This window comes from Protopterus annectens, chromosome 11.part0, assembly GCF_019279795.1.
Source record: "Protopterus annectens isolate FY-2018-M chromosome 11.part0, PAN1.0, whole genome shotgun sequence".
Lineage (NCBI taxonomy): Eukaryota > Metazoa > Chordata > Ceratodontiformes > Protopteridae > Protopterus > Protopterus annectens.
In genome coordinates this window covers 1,322,630,253-1,322,649,943 of record NC_056745.1, presented here as the reverse complement: position 1 = coordinate 1,322,649,943, position 19,691 = coordinate 1,322,630,253, and positions in this window count along the sequence as shown.

Genomic DNA, 19,691 nt, shown 5'->3' with positions numbered 1-19,691 from the left:
AAAATTCAGATGTCTGGACACATCCATGGGTGTACTGCAATACACACCAGAAAAGCCATCACAGATAGTCACCATGTGTGCCATGCTGCACTACATGCTAACAACAATATATAGCAGCCTGCTAGCTCTAGGAGTAGGTAACCTGGCTCAAAAGAACTATAGATGTCTGACATTGGGCTGTCCAGGCTGCCACAGGATGATCAGGGGGACACGAGGACAAGAACAACCTGGTGTAGTTAGCAGAAACTGCAGCCTATCAGCTATATATTCTAGCTAAGGTGACACTGCAGCATCTGGCACACAACTAGGAGTCATAACAAGCCACATGTATAGAAGTACACACATTAAGCAGTGATGTTCAAACAGTGTTGCTCAATTACAGCAGCACAGCACAGAACTACAGGAGAAAGGCCAGTAGTTGTCCAGATGGAACATCATGCATACCATAACCACAGTACTATCAGCGAAACATTATATACATATATGTGCTACAGAAATAAACACATATAGATGGCTATAGACTAACGGTAAGCACTGGACCACTATAGGCAATGTACATTGCCAAAGGCGACCATAGTGCCGTGTGTGTGTGTGTGTGTGTGTGTGTGTGTGTGTGTGTGTGTGTGTGTGTGTGTGTGTGTGTGTCTGTGGGTGTGTGTGGCATGCCTAAAGTGCACATAACAGAAGATGTTGATGGCAAGGTAGGCTGTAATCATATGTATCATTAATGTCTGTACATAGCAGCATTGCTCTCAGCATGTTAAAACCTCTAGAAATGTGCATCAGAGAAGATACCATAAACAACAAAATCTACATGTGGGGATTGTACAGTAAAACTGAGTTGCAGTACACACACACACACACACACACACACACATCATAATAATGTGCAACACCATAGGACAAGGGCCTAAACAGAAGACAGCAGCTGCAATACTAACAACATGGTAAGGTATAGCAAGAAAGCCACACACATGGCAATGTACATGCACATATGTTACATACCTATCCTGTCCTATCACACATAAGGCAATGATATAATTGAAAGGTGGGTTCAATGGCAAGAATCATCCAGATGTATAAATGCATGTTAAACAACAGTGTCTCAAGGGCAGGTATGAAATAGCAGCCATGGAACATGCAGTAATATTGTGGATGAGTCACTATGATTATAGACATGTATGTGCAAGCAGATATGAATGCAAATGCACACATGGAAAGTACACTTCATCAAGCAAACATCAAATGTGAGAAATGAAATCAAAGGTGCACATTCTGTTGAGGAGAAGGCATGGGCAGTACTAGAATAAATTGCCACAAGTATCACCGGTATGCAAAATTAAATATAACTGAGCATACAGTAATGGCAGACAATGATGGCATGTTAAATGTAAGAATTAAGTCAATAGCCATTTGGTTGCTGTGCTGATGCTCTGGGGATATGGCTGATGTATGCCAGGTAGCAACAACAGGTCAAATGGCAGCAAGCTGAATAACATGTCTAGCATTAAGGTAGGTAATATATTACAAAAGGTATCACAAAGAAATATTTGTACAAAATTACACAAACTGATAGCAGTCTGTTATGTAACCTACATGAGTACAAAAAGCCTGTAGCTCAGATAAATGATAAACCACTAACAGGGAAGAATAGGCATTTGCCACCACAGTGGTCAACATTCCCACGGGGCTAGGATGACACAACGGGACACAAATTGGATTAACTGCCAGTGTTACACTAATGCAGTCTAGGACACTCATGCTAATGACTCACACCATGGTGTTGGCTGCCCCTACCACATCTGAAAACACTATGTCCATGGTGTTGTACTCAGCAGCTGGATATGGTGGGATTAGAAGGTTGGCACACAGTGTGGGTATGAACAATACTGCAATGTTTATATCTGGACATGACTACAGGGTTCTGAACAAGGCAACTAACAGCAGATGTGCATGCATGCTGCAGCACAGATAGTGACACACAAAGGCCATGTGAGGATTTACGGAGAAGAGGTCTGCCTCTCCCCTCAAGAGGTAATCTGCTCATGAGAGTCAGAGCATGTAACCCCATTTTGTACTACAACAATGCCCCAGTACCGCCTGTACCAGTGTAATAAAGCTTTCAACAGAGAGTGTAGTGTAAGAGATGCCACACTGTCATGCTTTGCAGCTAACACTGTCTTGAAATCCCCATGCCTGTGCTCCTGACCCTCATGTAACATAGGCAGCTGGTGTGCTACATAATCAGTAACATGTGCAAGTGTGCGCAAGTCATTGCCATGTTTTTGCTGTGAATGTTCATGTACTTGTAAGTCTTGATGTACACCATCTGACGCATGTCCATGCATATTAGCTACATTCCCATGTGCAGTTCTAGGGACAGTATTACTCCATTGTGGGGCAGAGTCACCAACAGTATCAGACTCAACAGGGGACAGTGGATTACAGTCATCATCATGACCATTATCTAATGCCTCTACATCATCAGACTGGCTAGCCACACTATACTCTTGATTAGAGGCTATAACATGAACCACAGGACTGTTCCTTCCAAGGCTTAACAGTGTTGAACACAATGCAGTGTCCTGTGTGCCACTGGACATCCTATCAGAATGAGGCAAATCACATCCCATCTCAGGAAAAGTGGAAGTGATTGTGTAGGAGGTAGGAGGCAGATGTGCTATAATGTAGAGATGATACACACATACATTAACAGGGAGAAAATGTGGCAGGATATGAGTCAAACAGTTTGACGCATACTTGAAATAAAAAAGATTTTGGCAATTATCCTTTATCATTGACTAATTATGCTGATATTGACTTACCCAGTCAGCATGGCAATGGGTGGTGCCATGCCACTAGAAAGAAATGAAAAGCCATATTAGTCAATCAGCAAATACATGTGAAGGTCAATGTAAAATGTCACATACATGCTGACATTCCCAAAATGTCCTCCTCTGACTCTGCTTCCAGTGATGAGATTTGAAATTCCACTGTAGTGTACAAACAGACACCTACACAATGTAATAGGAAGCACATACACATCATCATGGTGGATGTACGCTAATGTATGCAACACACTCATAGCAGAAATCCACATACCTGAAGGCTGATGTTAGAGTCTGGATGGCAAGGACCTTATGCAAGTGGATGGAACATCATTACACATGTTCATATAGACACATAAGGATATCTCAGTATAACACCTGCACAGACTGTCTTACCAGGACTGTCATCCTTGGGTGAGGCTAGAGTCTGTCAATGGTGTGTTAAACCTGCAGGCTAAAATGGAATATGAGCAACAAAATGAGTCCTTATCACTCTTAACATCAAACAGTAACAGGTAAAAGATACACATGACCCTATCTGAGTACAGAGACATGTACCTGGTGTCTGGCAACACTGTGCTGAATGTGATGGACCTTTGCTGGTGAACAGAATATCATTACATGTATGGTCAAATTGACACTTAAGGATATCTTATAATAGCACTTAAATAGACTGTCTTAACAGGTCTGTCATCCTCAGAGGAGGCCAACCTCTGTCATTGGAGTGTTGAACCTATAGGTTAAAGTAGAACTCGAGCAACAAATAAGTATGTATTACTCTTAATATCAGGTAATGGCATGCAAAGGATACAAACAACCCTATCTGAGTACAGAGACCCATACATGATGTCCAACAATGACGTGCTGAATATGTTGGCCTTGTGCTGTTGAATATAGCATCATTACACACAGTGATCACAGTGTCTCCTAAGCAGAGTTTATTTGACAGAACATGCATCAGTCTTACCAGGTCTTCCGTCAGTTTTGTTGTGTCATACCACATGATGCAGTTGTGTCCCTGTCAAATGCATCGTAACAGATAAGAAATGTGTGAATGAATATACATGAAATTCAAGTGTAAAATGCTGTTCCCTATGTGAACAGTGGACATACCAGTACATCAAGGGACATCAGCCTCTACCCCATCCCCCAGACTCCTGGCAGATGGTAAGGTGGGAGACCAAGAATAGTGTTTTTTCATCCAGGGGAGGTAGAGATAGTCCCCTACTGGTGACATGCCTCTCTGTCTCACATCATTGGAGTCTGTTTACCACATGGAAGCTCATGTCAGAACAGCAGCAATGATAGTCATCCTGTGAGTGATTGTACCCACCCATAGCATTAACTGGGTTGGTGATGTCCTTCCAAACCTGTTTCTTCCAGAATGTATTGCTCATCCATCCTAGTAAATTCCTGCCATGTTGTCACAGGGTCTCATATAATTTCATTTTTCCAATGGGAAAAATGATCACTTCTGTTTCATAAAGACATCTGGAAAAATGAAAGGTGCACATATCAGGAGGTGTACATGTAATACACCTATTGTTAGATCATCAGTAAAGGTATAGGGCAGTTTACTGTCCCTCATATACATTCTACTGCTGTGAGAAAGTATAGATGCCAATAATATGTGTATTGCCATCACTTACAGATAAGCATAGTAAAAATGCATGGCATGTAGCAATTGCTAATTATGTCATTAAATGTAAAGTGTAACACACATCCCCGAGTTCACTTCAGGATATGACATGCATACAGCCAGAGACAGGCTTAGAACACTATTTCATGGGAAGGTTGGTAATCATGAACTATTCACATAACCACTACACCACCACTTCAGCAGAAGCATCTATATGTTATTCTCACCTCTACCCATATGCCAAACCAAATATCCCTCCCATATCACCTACAGATATTGGGAATATTGAACAGATGTCACTACATTAGTTGACACAGAGCTGCAAAATTGTGCAATGTACTCAAAAGTGACTAACATATGTAGCTATCTGTGTCAAACAGCACCTCAGAACATTAAAAATGTATGAACATATATATCTGAGCTGTGATGGCTCAATGTGAACACAGAAAGAAAGTAACAAGTTTAACCATTCAGACATGCTACTTTACCAATTGAATAGTAATGGAGCTTACAGTGTAAGATTCAGCATCAGTAGATATCAAACATCATACTTAATATGTCCATTTCGTGGAAACTGTTGTAACCTAGCATTATCCTCAAACACTGCTATGGACTAACAGGTTGCAAAGCATTCCCAGTGGATATGGTGAGAATCCATCAGTATCCGCAATTCACTGGGGCTGATGAAAATGTACCCATATAACTGCACGGGTCTACTTCAGATAGTCAAACAGCCATAACACTGACATGCATATGGCTGAGACAAAAACATTGTTTCTTCACAACATCGAACTCGAAATAAAAAAAAAAATCTTTTTTTTTTTTTTTGCTACAGCAAGGGGAATATGCCTCCTGCACCCCACACCCCCTACTACTTAAATATACCAATTCCGAGATCGCACTTACATTTAAGTGAATGGGAATTTTCCCTACTGTGATCTCCATGCAAACAATTTGATGTTGTGAAGAAACAATGCTTTCGTGTTTGCCATATGCAGTTTGACATTATGGCCATTCGATGATCTGAAGGCAACCCACCTGCACATGGAAGAAACCTCATTGGCAATGACGTACATATACCCATAAGCATACATATGGGGGAAGGTCACCCTTTATGTAACTGTTATGTTAATGTTTAGATGATTTCACAGTGCAAACTGTCCAGTATGATTTACAAGGTACATACAGGACATTCTGACCATCATAGACCAATACAGAGTGCAATAGTTCACAACAGCAGCACAAACAGCTGACTCCATGAAACCTTACCTTATGGGGAGTATGTGTGAGGCGGGTATACCTAACAGTGAGAGTATCTCAGCACAAATACCTATTAAGTACTATTTGCACCATACATAATTAATGAGCTTTATTAGCATAGAATGTTTTGGAATTGCATCCATCAATATCACATAAGTTCTCAAATTCTGGAGCACAGGTCATCATATGCTATTTACCTTTATTTTGGATTGTCGTATATGCACATATTCTCACAACTCTCTCTTTCTTTCTCTCCCTCTCTCTCTCTCTATATATATATATGTGTGTGTGTGTGTGTGTGTGTGTGTGTGTGTGTGTGTGTGTATATATATATATATATATATATATATATATATATACATATATATGTAAGCATTAGGTAGCCTATCTACCACAAGAGGAGTGGATTCTGGCCCAGCAATTGTAGTATATTGGCCGTTTGGGCAGTCTTTCCATCTCTTTCAACTTTCTGGTTTAAAAGCCTGCATTTGCGCTTGTTTCTCACCTTTCCTGTAACTAGTTTAGTCTAGATACAGATTTGCTGTCCAGGAATTTTTGGAAGCTTCTGAGTGGTGCCAAAGTCTGCTCTTCAATTTGTCCCTTAGATCTGCTAGTTCTCTCCTCTCCTGCACTTTTACTAGCTTATTAGTCTAGCACTTTACCAGACTTCTTGTAGCAATTATTGTAGCACACAAAAGTGCTATCAGCACTAAATGTTCTACAGGGAAACAGTTCCAGTACTTATTATTAATGCCTACCCCTCCAGGCATGTCTAAAGGTCAGTTCCCTGTGCTTTCTCCTATTAATCTCTTGAACTTGGGCATCCTGAGGCAATGCAGCAACTGTCTCATGTACACTGACAACCCTCTCCTTTTACCTCCTAACACTCAGACTTGTGAGAGATGCACTTATATATCCAAATTAGAAGTCACACACTCTACAGCCAAGACCGGAATAGCTGGTCAAGAGGAGAAGGTCAACACTTGCACCACATCACATGGAACACATCTCCCTCCAGAACACACACCAGCACTGCCTTCACATAAAAGCACAAACCACACACCCACTTTCATGGAGGCTCTCAATAAAAATCTACCCAAACAGCAAAGACCTCCAAGGCAGAAACACACTCGATCACCCCAACACAACAATAATCATGAGACACATAACTCTCCTAAACAGTGTGCCACTCAACTAAAGCCCCTAAGGCAAAACAGCATGCCCAACACAGTACTCATAGGTGATTCGATAGTGGGGCATACTGATGTCCCACTCACTAGGTTGAATAAGGAGAAAGTAACAGTCAGCTTCCTGTCAGGTGCCAGGATTTGCTGCATAACACATGCACTCAGGTCCCTCAGCAACAGGTACAAATATGACTGAGTCATTGTACATGTGGGTGTGAATGACCTGAGACGTACCTCCATGGACTACATAAAAAGAGACATGGAGGAGCTCTCAGATTACGTAGCCCAGGTGGGTATGACCCTAGCCCTGAGCAGCATCCTACCATCACCCAGAATACCACAGTACAAGCAGGAAGTGGTTGATTTCAACAACTGGCTAAGTTTCTGGTGTCACTCTAACGGGATCCAATATCTGTCTGCCTGGGATGACATGATTGACAGACCTCGATGCTTTGCCAAAGATGGCCTGCATCTGTAACCCCTGGGCTTTCAGATACTGGCCAAGGCTCTTGGCACCCCCTATAGTACTTGTTTTAGGTGGTGTTCCAAAGACCAAATTACCACCATAACAGCTACAAACAAATGTATTCTGAGGGTCATGCTGCTGAATGCTAGAAGTCTAAATATCAAAATGCACTCACTCACAGCACTCCTTAAAATGGAGAACATCGACATTTGTGCTGTAACAAAGACCTGGTTCAAGGCAGCAGAAAGAACCCCATACACTACCAGGCTATAACTCCTTCCACATCTTTCGGCCCCAGAACTTGGACCGGAGCTCCAAAGGCAGCAGCATTTCCTTATTCATAAAAGATGCGGACACCTCCAGACTGGTAGCCCAACATAATGCATCAGAGATACTTCAGGTACAACTAACACTGGGTAAGACAGCAATTTAGGTCATAGCCTGCTATGGGTCCCTAACCATGTCCCAAGACTCCCACCCCATGTTCCTAAGCACCCTGGAGAATATTAGGGTCCAACCTAACACTCTCATACTAGGTGACTTCAACTACCCCTCCATTAACTGGGAAAACTATTCATGTACCAATACACTTGCCCAATGTTTCCTGCAGTTCATTAATTCCAATGCCCTGGACCAGCTCATTCTTACCCACACTAGAGGTAGCAACATCCTGGACCTGGTCTTTGCTAACATGGGCGACCGTTGCTCTACACCAGTAGTCAACTCCTCCCTGGTTAGATACAACCAAAAACTAATCACCTTGGAAATCCACATCCCTACCACCCACCCCTCGCAAAGGTAACCACAATGAAAAACTTCTCCAAAGCTAACTTTGGGCTCCTAAAATCAGAGGTGGCTAACTTCACGGTACCCGTGCAAATGGAGAATTTTGCATGATTGCAGAATCATACACCAATACACTGTACGGACATGTACACAAATGCATGGATCTCGCCATACCCAATAGAACCAAGATGCTCTCCTCCAATAAAAGGAAGCCAATCTGGTGGTCCTCTGCCATAAACAAACTCTAAAACAGAAGGAGGAAACTGATGCGGAATAAGGTGAAGTCCCAAGACTGGAAAAACTCCCTTATCAGCCTTAACAAAAAGTTGAGATTCCTCATCAAATCCTCTTAAGCTAGCTATGAAAACAGAATTGCAGCAGACAGTAAAGACAACCACAAGGCCTTCTATAGTTATGTAAAGAAGTTCCACGGCAATACCCAGATTTGCACTGAGCTACTGCACAATGGTACCTCCTATACCGAGACAACAGATATTGCCAATATACTGGCTGACAGATTCAGTGCTAACTTTACCCCTCCCCCCAAAGGACCAATCACAATACCAGTAGATTGCCAGGCACCCAGTATTACTGATGCACAGGTTAAAACAGCACTGTCCAAGGCCAAGAATACAGCTTCTATGGGACCTGACAATATCCCTGGCTGTGTTCTACATGAACTACAGAGTGAACTGGCACCTTACCTGTGTGCCCTGTTCAATCACAGCCTCACCTCAGGCTTTGTCCCTACTGAATGGTGCACTGCTACAGTCCTTCCTCTCCACAAAGGAGTAGTGACTTACAGACCCTGGGAACTATCGGCCCATTAGCCTGTTGAGTCTGATATGCAAAGCTATGGAACACATCATCATGGACCTAATAAACAAGGATATAGGGAATCTCCAAACTCTGGATCCCACACAGTTTTGTGAAGGGTAGATCATGCCTGCTAAACTTGGTTGACTTCTTTGAGTCAGTCACCAGAGCTGTGGATGAAGGAAAGGTGGTTCATACAGCCTACCTTGATCTGGCCAAGGCCTTTGATACCATTCCCCACTCAGGAATCATAGGAAAAACTCACTAAGCTAGGCATCAACCCCTATATCACTAGACTGGTTGTAAACTGGCTCACAGATAGAACCCACAGTGTGAAAGTAGCTGACTCCAAGTCAGACTGCTGACTAGTCACAAGTGGAGTCCCACAGGGTTCGGTCCTGGGTCCTCTCCTGTATGGTATCTACTTCTCTGAAGTCCAGGCCAACACAAAGGGACTCTGGCTGACAGAAATCACAGATGATTGCAAGTTGGGACCTATTATTAACTCCCCAAGTGATGTTGACATCCTACAGAATGGCCTCACTGAGACCAATGACTGGTGTCAGAACTGTGGCCTTAAGCTCAACGCCAAACATGTGTCATTATTCCCTTTGGAAAAAAACCTGGTTCCCATGAATAACCACACTGATGGTAGTCCACTGAATGCAGAATGTGTTATAAGAGATCTGGGAACACAAGTTGACAGCAACCTCTCTTTTTATCACCACATTGCCACTATGGTCAGAAAGTCCTTCTACATGGCACATCTCATTACTATGGATTTTCCATCCAGGAAGAAAGAGGTCATTATCTCCAACTACTCTTCCCTCATTAGCCCAGCCATTGAGTACAATGCCCCATTTGGCATGTACCTCACTAGACACCTGCAACAACTGGAGAGGCCACAAAAGTACCTGACAAAGAGGATCCTAGGCCTTAAACACTTGTCCTATATGGACAGACTTAAAAAACTCCAACTATTCTCTGTCTCATATCACCTACTTAGAGGCGATCTCTTCTTGACTTACGAAGCCATGTCTGACCCAGCTCTGTTAGAAATGCTACATCTAAAGAAATCCCAATCCCTCCACACCACATGCTCCAGAGACCTCGATCTCATTACCACAATCAACAGAACGTACTGGAGGGACTGGTTCATAACTCAAAGACTGCCAATGCTATGGAAAAGACTTTCCATACATGTCAAGCAGAGCAACTTGCTGACCCTCTTTAAAAGAAATCTTGATGAGTAGATGGGAAATAGAAAATTCACTCCGGGGATAACTTTACTTCTTACTACACAGTGCTAGTCAAGAGTTCAGACATCACAGGAAAATGCTTAAAATAATACTGTAGAATAGCTGTGACATAAATATAGAAAACTGCTAGACTAAATTTACTAAATTCTATCCTTTCCTAAGAGCAATTACAGTTCTAAATAAACTTACATATAAAGCAAAAGCAGAGTACTGGTGAATTGTTGTCAGCTTTAGACAAAATCCAAAATGCTTTTTCTCTCTCTCTCTCTCTCTTTCTGAGACAGTCTTCTAAATTGATAATACATCACTGCTGACTCATTTTAGATTACATCATTCTTCTCCGATTCCCAGGCTAACATAAACTCAGAGTTTAACATATCTTTGATCTTGCACCTGGTCAAAAAAACACAGCAATTAAAGACATTATATATGTAAAATCTAGCAATTAACTTAGGTCTTAAAACAATAGAAATAATCTGCTGGGTCAGACATTACAGCTCTGAGTTTGAGATCACACAGTTATACAATGCTTGACTTATCAGCTTTCTTCCAGCAGAGTGCACTGTTGTTACATTTTTGACGTTCAACATTTAACACAATTTTCTTACATTTAAGAGAACAAGCCTGTGGCTTATATTAATATTTACAAATGGCAGAATTATCTACAAAATTCTATTTGGCTAGGCTGGCAGTATATATATATATATATATATATATATATATATATATATATATATATATATATATATATATATATATATGTATATATATATATATATATATATATATATATATATGTATATATATATATATGTGTATATATATATATATATATATATATATATATATATATATACATATGTGCATAATTAGATGTAAAAACATCTACATATGTAGACATATACATACATCAACATTATCGTTCATATTTCTATGTTTGTATAAGTATCTGCATATGCATCTTACATACATATCTGTACTGTTACTTATGTGACAATCTTAGCACTTACCACTTATTATATATTAATGTGGCATATATGATACCACAATAAAGACAATCCCCTAGTTAATGCTGCCTATACCATTAACTTTGCTTTGCCATACTATCCACTATACCTAATAGTGATCACATTATTTTTACATAATACATTGGAGGCTGGATACTATAAAGTTTGCAGAAGCTATTTGCTGACAGATTAGCATGCCGAAGGAAGACTGCAGTGCACCTGCTATGGACACTATTCCAGAAGACACACTGAAGGCAGACTGAGTACTAAAGTATTCAGCATAGGATAATTAGATATTCTGCGCATGCCAGTGTGATTCCAAAACCCATAGTGCACACACAACACAATTCAAATGTGACAAACAGCCACGCTGACTCCCTTTCTGAAATCCTCAGTGCATATATTATGGACCCCAACAAATTCAAGTGAATGCTAAGGATTACAGTGAAATCCATAGCAAAATGAAAAAAATATATAAAATGCAATCTGCTGGTAATATACTGCAAAAGACAGCAATAATGCAAACCATAAATGAAGCTGTGGCTGTGCATCCTAGAAAGCAGACAGCTAGAGTCAGAGCAATGTTGCAATTAAACCAATTATCAGACCGGGAAATACTTGACATATATCATCTAGACAGATAAATGTTGCAGGCTGTCTGTAACGTGTGCCCCACAAATGTCTGTGCATATCCTGCAAGGAAATCCCATCCCCTTGAAACCAAAGTGTGTCACAGCATGGATGTACTTGCATCTGGGACATTCCAGAGACACATGGGAGATGCTGTGGGAGTATCCCAGACAGCCACTGGTCGTATCCTGGCAAAATTCCTAGCAGCAATGTGCAGCAAGGTGGATAGCGACATACACTCCCCATCCGCCCCCATGAAAAGAAGAAATGTAATGCACCAGGTCTACAACACAGCAAACTTTCCCCATGTACTTGGTGTAATAGATTGCACACACACACATACCTTTCAAGACACCAGTGCTTCCAAAAGCAGACCACTACATAAACAGAACATCAACTGGCAAGTTGTGTGTGCAGCAGATGGCAGCTTAATAAACATCATGGCAACACAACCAAGACATTTTCATGATGCTACCATTTGGAGAGAAAGTGGACTGATAAAGTAAAGTGAAATTTCAGAGGGATTGCTACTGGCTAAGTATAGAAACACAGCTGGGATGCAATCTAAGGATCCCCCTTTCAACAATATCTATTCTGACCAAAAGTTTCTTTATTCCTAGCAACAGGTGTCTGTGGTTATCCACTTGAGCTGTGGCTAATGATGCTGTACCATGAACCATCCAGCCCTGCACAGGAGGCATACAATAGAGTACACACAACAACATAAACACCACAGAACATGTGTTTGGTGTATGGAAAGCTAGGTTCAGATGTCTGGACACATCTGAGGGTGCATTGCAATACAAATCTGATAAGGCAGTAAAGATGATGATGGTGTCTGCCATGGTCCACAACATGCTAACCCAAGCACATTGCAGCCTTCTAGCTGCAGGTGTGGGTTAACTACCCTAAGAACCACAAATGTCTAAAGGGGGCATTCTACAGTTATCAGAGGAGGAGCAGGAAGACATAGGAGACAGAAGTCACAGATGTAGGCAACATAAGGTGTGACCACAATTGCAGGCCCAAGCTACACGGCAGTGTCTGACCCAGACATTTGAGTCATGACATGACATATGTACATGAGTACACAGATTGAACAATGAAGTCCAGGTGTTGTCCCACCATAGCAACACAGATTGCATCTAATGACAAGTGCCCACTAGATGTATCCACTGAGTATCACACATAATATAAGCATAACATATTCCAACAGGAACACATGCAAATGTGTCAAAAATTGACTCATGGCACAACTGACACAGTTGTGCATACACACTCTGTTGTATCACTGTATGGTAAATAATAAGGGACACACATCAGTGCTACACTTAGATATCTGTACAACAGTATAACATGAAAAAAGAGAAAGCATGCATGACATAATGCAGACATTTCTATTTCAGAAAACACATATCACAGTACAGTGGTATTGAAATAATTTGAGTGAACTATGTGTACTACGCTACTGGAGACTCTCTAACACTGGCTTGATCAGCCTCACTGATATCTCACACCATGGTACAACCTGCCATGACCACATACAGGCACATCCTGCCCTGGTTGATCCACAGAGGAAATGGATGGGGTACAACACCATGTTGAGATGATGGAGCATGACTGTGAGTTGAAGGCCTTGTGACTGGCAAAACCTCAGCAGATGGGCCAGCAGTTGACATCTGTGCAGGTTGGACCACAGACATGGATTCTTTATGCTCAATGTGGTTCTGCCGAGAGGTGGTCTGTTTCTCATAGGTTGCAATCTGCTGTGCATAGTCATGGAATGCAAAATCCTGCTTGTAATATGACATTGCTGCAGTACTGTGGAGGCCAGGGTTTCCACTGACTATGCCACAGATAGCAGACTCACATTCTGAGTGGCCAGTGCAGCCATAACATCACCGTGTTTATGCTCTTGTCTTTCATGCATGACATGTAGCTTGTGTGCCACATGATCTGTAGTACAGGCAAGTGTATGGACATCTGAACAATACCATTGCTGTGACTGTTTATTTGCCTGCAGCAGAAGGCAGACACTCTCTGACAGCTAGCCATGTACACAACATCTGCTCACCTATTTCTACAGCAGTACTCTGCATCTGGTTGTTGTGTGGATCTGCCAGCAACAGCACTCCCAACTGTGGTTTAATGGCCTCACCCTGTTCAACATCTACTGTGCCATCATCCTCTGAATGCACTGACAAGTGGACCTACTTATCTGTGGACACATCCAGTGCAATATCAGTGCCAACTTCCTCTGTGCCAGGGGCCATACTACCATGCTGAGGCACATCATGAACAACATCATGATCACTGGATAGGTTGCTGGATGATAAAGACAGTTGATGTGCTACAGGGTACAAAGACACAGATCAGGACAATGTGCTTACAGCACATGATGAATATCAAAGACACTTGGCATATGTATTTCACTGCAATGTTACAAATACTAATGACTTCACTTGCAGTCTACTCTATGTATGTTTCACAATACACATACCATAATTGTATAATCTATTAACATAGCCAACATACATGACATATGTGATACATAAAAAAATAAAAGCACATCTGGCAAGCACTCATAGAATGATGTATCTGTTCTACCGGGGTGAACTTCAACAAGTATAGGGGAAAAAAACATTATGGATTACATCATTCACACCATTAACCAGGTGAACACAGTTAAAACATACATATACCACTCGTATGTGCACTTGAGGACTTCTGCTATGTAGAGGTTGTGGGTTGTACTGTGTGTCCTGCAGTGGGAAAGTAAAGAGAAAGACAGCATAGTCATGCATTTAGCAAAATGAATACTGACACCATCACATATGCAACACAGATATATGGGCTGGAAATATTGTTTTGCTGTGTCTGATTTACAACAGCAGAGTTGAGCTGTGAACTCAATTGTACACAGGTTGACAATAATGAACATAAGCATGATTAGACATATTGGTACATCCGAGTTACAGACAGAGCAGTACAAACAATATTTGTAATGTTTATGTGAGGAAATACTCACATGATGGACACTACAAATGCACACAAGAAAGGCCTGTATTGACAAATATTGACAAAATTGTCAGGCATTACATGTGCTACACATTGATGAAAGCTATGACAATGTTACTGTAATGTACCTGGTCTTTCTGTACTTGAAAATGCATGGTTTGCCTTCCACTGGATATGACTGTAGTGGTCAATGTTAATGAAACAACAATATAACAGTATACCATTAAATGAGGTGGGGGCAATAACAAAATAGTGTGTATAACAACAGTATGCAGACATTCACCTGCTGCTTCCTGGTGTAGGCCTGAAACAGATTGACCTTTGAATATTAATGCTATAAACATTACAGATATTGTTTGCACTGCTCTGTCTGTAACTCAGATGTACCAGTATGTCTAATCATACTTATGTTCATTATTGTCAACCTGTGTACAAGTGTGTTCACAGTTCAACTCTGCTGTTGTAAATCAGACACAGCAAAACATGAATATTCATGTTGAAGCAATATGCTTTGAGTGTTCCAATACTCATCCCTGAACTGATGAACATAAATACATACATGTCCGTCCTGGAACTCCAGCTTCAATCCATCAAACAGGGATTAGTAGCTCCCTCTTGCTCTATGCAGTGAGGCCAAAAAAAAATGGTGACATCATCGGGGGGTCAGTGGTGGTCCACCACTGGTGGCATCCCTTGATATCTCATAATGTGTCACTGCTGGCTGCATGAAGAATCATGTCTGAGCAGTGTCATGTATTGGCCTCACAAGATTGACTGTGGCTTCCAACTGCCTTGATCATGTTGTTGAAGTCCATTTAGATTTCATTTCTCCAAACAATATCTCCTGAACAGCTTAGGAGTCTCCTTCCATGTTGGCGGAGAGCATCAGTTATGATGTCATTTTCCTGGGTGGTAAAGTTGTCACCCCTTGGGTGGTTGGCCATCTGGAAAACATTGACACACATGATAATAGTCATGGTTAAGTACATTCATGCTTTTGATTCTGTGAAGAGCATATGTTAAAATAAATACTATGCATTTCTGTGCAATGCACAGCTCTGTATAACACTGTCTGCGATAAATACTTTCATGGCATGTGAAAAGTATCAACAATACCTTCATACAACATCTGTAAAATCAGCATAACTTTAATATTTATGCATTTTGTGACTGAGAGTAGAACCCCTGACACTACATATATGTTGAAGGGACATCCAAAGGCAACAGCATCATACCACAAGAGTCTGTTTACATTTTAAATTAAAATATTACATTAATTAACAATTAAATGCCTGACAGAATGCATTGGAATGCCTAAGGTTCCATAGGCAGTACAGATACTTAGTCAATTGAGACAGTAGTGATAGCACCTTTGTTAAGAAGCATCATTGAAGAAATATCTGTAACAACAACAGCACATGTTTTAACACTGTTTTAGGAAACATGATTTAAGAAATAGCCGTAACATCAACATCACATACTAAATATTGATACTGTTGTAATCTGTAGGTTTCTGTAGTTAGACCACAGAATAAAAGGAATTACCAGTAAGAATTAGGGATGACTGGATGTCTGTCTATGCAGCTACATATGGGACTGAACCAAAATATTTAGAAGAACAACTATATAAATACATTTCCAGACTACATGACTCCATGAACTTTTAACAACTTCTGTTAAATGTAATATTTTGAGTTAATATGACTTTAAACATGTACCTTTTGAAATGACAATCTTTAGCAGATTTACTAATTACCACTACAGAACTTTCCAATTTGCCTTGCACTCAGACTCACAGAATCAAAGTGCACCTTGTATGCACCCAGCTTTAAGTACTATTTGTGTAATACATAATTAACAAAGTGAATTAAAATTCAAGTTTTTGGAATCCCATCTACTCACATCTGTGTAAATTGCCATTATGCACCAAAACATCCAGGTGTAATGTGTAGACACCCAAAAGGTATTGATAAATGGTACCATGTGTGGCATATGCCTGTTATCTTCCAATAATCTTAGAACATCAGCGCCACTTTCAAATAATGATATTGATACATTTACTGATCAGACCACTGCTAACTGCTAGCTGAGTGGCACCTCAGTGAGCATTTCTGTGTTTTGGTATTTTTCAGATTTCTGCTACTTCAGGATCATGGTGGCTTCTTCGAGGAGGCTGAAATATATCCATACACCCAACTGGGTTGACATGGAGGTGACCCAGATGTAGATGGTTTATGCCTGATTGGAGCAACTGCTGAGAGACAGACCCAAGAACTTCGCTATGATTAATGTGTTGAGGTGGATTGTGAGGGAGCACTGATGGATGATAGGGATCTACCACACAGGAGTACAGGTTCATCACCGCTATGATGACCTGCATCGGAGGGACACAGCTGAGCTTTGAAGGAGGGTCGATGAGTTGCAGAGGCAGCCCATAAATCCCTAAAGTAAGTAACAATATTCTATGTATACCTTAACATTCCTATGGATTTTACAGATATTTCTTTGAACCATATATATCATATATATGTTTTTATAACCATGTTTTTGCTGCTGTGAGAATTTGCTCATGGGGATACTTCAGTGGATTTTGTACATACTGCCCTCTGAACTATGGGTTCAATACCCATGTTTTTGTTTTATTTAATAATTGAATAATATCCATAACTATGTCCTTTGTAGATGTACATATGTTTTCCAACATCTAGGTATATACTTTCAGATAGCTTCTGTTCTCTTGAATCACAGATGCCTATAGCTCCTAGGCCATGGATGACTGTGTATTTCATAGTTTTCCATTATAGTACCACTGTATTAACTATTAGACCATTACAAGTTGGAAGGCAAACACATGCATAACTTACCTACATCATTCTTCGTAGATAAGTACACAAACACGTTTATTTAATTTAAACATCAATACCTGTATCATTGCTTAAACATAGGTTTTTAGTTATGTGCTGAGAGCTGTTATGTCTTCACTATGAGAGCTTCAGATTGTATGCCTTTTCCGTATTGTGCTGTTTATCGCAGGATTTCTAATAAACACCTGCAGTACCTGTTTTTGACAATGAACGCCTAGTTGAATGGTAGCTTGGCCTGTAAGTCAACTGTATGGCACATCTAAATCTTGGCATGTTGTGGATTCTAAACCACCTGTTGCCTTGGTTAACTTCACCCATATCATTGTTTTATAAAACATATTGCAATACTTTACATTGAGGTATATGTTGTGCATGGTAATGACTCACTGATCTAGTCTGTCTACAAATAATGCAGTAATCCATAATGGCCTAATGACATCAGTTGTTGAACAACAATTGTTTGAAGACTAATGCCTGGTTGTGTACAAGAAGCATGTGCTGTGCGTTAGTTCAACTTGTGAGACCATAGGGCAATGTGCTGTATGTTCGGTTCTTGAGAGAGAACACATGTATCTTACACTGTTGTGCAGATTTCATATACTCATATCATTCAGTTAACTGAGCATAGTAGACTTATTGATATTAATGTATATTTTGAGCATTGTTTGTCAAATTCCTATTCATATCTTTGTAATCCATAACTTTCTGTTAAAAGCTGCTACTTAACAACGAAGCCAGTACATCTTGATGAATCCTGTTACATGTCTGAGAAAGTTTTAGGTTAAAATTGTATTCTTTTTAAAAATGTTATGAAGGCCCGTTTTTCCATGAAATACTGAAGGCAATAGAAGAACAAAATCAAACTCAAATTGTAAGGGTCGGCAATGGCCACACTAACAATTGGAATGAAGATTAGGGAAGATGGCTATTTTTGACTAGTGATGTGCAATTTAACAAGGAATAATAGTCCTCAAACATACCTTTCTGTGTCCATAATGTACAGCAACAGGTATGGTTCTGTTCACACAAGCTGGATGTTACATGACACTGTCACACTGTCTGAGGAATGGATGCTCTCCATTACTGTTAATTTTTACACACACAGCTCTGACGTGAATGTAATTTAAAAAACGTTTAGCTACATGAGCAGCATATATTCATACTTTGCAGTCCTAAGCCAAGATCATTCTTAGTCATCCATCCCTCATCAATATGATATCATAACATTTACTCTTTTTCTCTGCCTGGAAAACATCCTTTTACAGTTAAGATGTGTTAGGTAGATAGATCTCAAGGTTAGAGTTTGGATGTAGAGTGCAGTTGCAGGTTTGAATCTCATGTCCTACAATCTGTGCCCAAGGATGTTAATACCCGAATATAAATATATCAACCTGTGTATTGTGCTTGTCTAATGTTCTTCAGAAAAATATTGTGCAGAGTGTGTTGAAAGATCTATATCATTATTTTCAGAATACATTTTTTAATTTTTTTTTTTATTTCAGATGAAGAGGACCACAGTTAGAACAGAGCAATGTACATCAAGTGGATACACAGTCTTGAAGATCAGGAGAGGGAGAGATGTATGTTGAATATTTTATGTACGAAATGAAATGCATATTCCATTGTTTCAGGCCCGTAATTTTCAAATTATCATGTTTATTAATTAGAATGCAGGAATACTCAACATGCATCAGCAAGGTAAGTGAAATCATCAAACAGTAACCGTCAGTACAACGGGTCTATATTATAACATCGAAGTTCTCTAACATCGAATGTTATAATATCGAATCGTAATGTCGAATGCTGAAAACAGCGAAGGTGCAGGACATTGAATTCTTTCCCAGGGAAAGAATTTGGTGGGCCATTGCTGTGGCTTCGCTGTTTTCAGCGTTCGATATGTTGGAGCATTATGGGTCGGGTTCATGTAAGTG